This window comes from Cnephaeus nilssonii, assembly GCF_951640355.1.
Source record: "Cnephaeus nilssonii genome assembly, chromosome: 4".
In the NCBI taxonomy this organism is placed as follows: Eukaryota; Metazoa; Chordata; class Mammalia; order Chiroptera; family Vespertilionidae; genus Cnephaeus; species Cnephaeus nilssonii.
Genome location: NC_137075.1, coordinates 8,888,494 through 8,890,191, shown reverse-complemented (window position 1 = coordinate 8,890,191; position 1,698 = coordinate 8,888,494). Strand labels below are relative to the sequence as shown.

Sequence of the window (1,698 nt, the reverse complement as noted above, 5' to 3'; positions counted from 1 at the left end):
TAACCACCTCTGCCTGCCTGATTGCCCCTAACTGCTCCCCGGCTTGCCTGTTTGCCATTAACCGCCTCTGCCTCCCCCTGCACCTGTCCCCCTTTCCTTTCTCCCAGTGTTGAGTGTCTGAGCTGTTACAGTGTGATGGCGTGAGGGTGTGATGACCATTTGCATATTAACTCTTTATTATATAAGAATATACAGCTATTGCTCACACACACACACACACACACACATTCATTCTCTGTCCTTGTACTCCCTTTTCTGCACTTTCCTTTTTCCATGGAGGAGCAGTGCTCTCCACCTGGTGCATTCTGGGGTCCCAGGTCGAGCCCCACAGCACTGGAGAGGAGTCCACTGTCCAGCAGCTGCCACCAGAGAGGCCGATTCATCCATCTTCCGCTCCACAGGATGCAGCTTGTTTCTGCAAAGTGGTACGATCAAAGGGTCTATGTCTTCATTGAATTTTGTGTTGAAGACAGTAAAAATCTTAATGTAATTTTTTGAAAAATCCAAACATACAACCAGTTGTCTTGGAGGAAGTGATAATTTTAAACAACCAATGAACTTATATGCTTATATGCATAACTCATGGACACAGACAATGGGGTGGTGAGGGCCTTGGCAGGAGGCAGGGGGAGGATAGGAGTGGGCTGGAAGAAGTTAATCGGGGGAAAAGGAGAACTTATGTAATACTTTCAACAATAAAGATTAATAAATAGGTAAATAAATAAAAATACCCCCCCCCAATTTTTTAAACATTTAAATGAAATTGATCTTTTTAACTGCATTGATCCAAATAATCCCAAGCATAAAAGAATGTAAATATTAGTTTTATGTTGTTTAGGAAAAGGAGAATCTGGCCAGTCATGGCCAAAGTTAACAAAAGATAGTGCAAAGCTTAATTGGCTTAGTGTGGAATTCAGTAATTGGAGAGACTGGGAAGATTCAGATGAAAGTATGTTCAGTTTGATTGTTTCTCTGAGATGATGAACAACTTGGGTGGTGATGAAGATGTAGATTTACCAAAGTAGATGGAGAAGATGATGATTCACAAGACAGTGATGATGAAAAAATGCCAGATCTGAAGTAAGTAATGTTGTCTTCACCGGATTTTGAAGAAGAAAAATAACTTCTATGCAAAATTATATAATTGAAAGAATTCCTGAGTTGATAGCTTTAAAGGTAGATGCTGCATTTGCCTCCTTTAATGCATTTTTCAACCTGTTGTTTTTTTAAGGCTTCATATGTACCATTGCATGGAGCAATAAGTCAGCAAAGGCAATAAACTTATGCATGAACATTTCTCAAACTTTGATGTTGTTGAAGTCCTAGGCAATTGATACAGCAGTTGTGATAAATAAAAACTTCCCACTGTAGTCTCCTTTACTTCATAACATAGGTACTAACATGACAGGACACTCTTGGATTACAGAAAGATAATTAAGTTTTAGATTTTAGAACATGAACTCAAGCTGGCTGAAACAAATTGGTTGACACCTTAAATTGGTAACTTATTGTTCCTCTGGTATATTCTTCAGGATTGTTCCATTAAAGTTTTTTTATTATTTTTTTAATTTACTTCACATTATTGTCAGTGTTTCAAATGTATCTAAGTGAATGCCCTAATTTAGACGGTTTTTGAAGCCTGTACATATGGTATTATTTGATCCTTAAACTTTTATTTCACTTAGCCTGGAGGATGAA

The 1,698-nt window shown here is 38.3% G+C and overlaps 1 pseudogene across 1 annotated transcript; it reads left to right on the top strand.

Moving 5' to 3' along the window:
• Nucleotides 1-402: 402 nt before the first annotated feature.
• Nucleotides 403-1,196, top strand: LOC307098389 (prostaglandin E synthase 3-like; annotated as a pseudogene). Its single transcript has 3 exons — nucleotides 403-533; nucleotides 737-812; nucleotides 885-1,196. The product of its transcript is annotated as a prostaglandin E synthase 3-like (transcript).
• The last annotated feature ends 502 nt before the right edge of the window (nucleotides 1,197-1,698 follow it).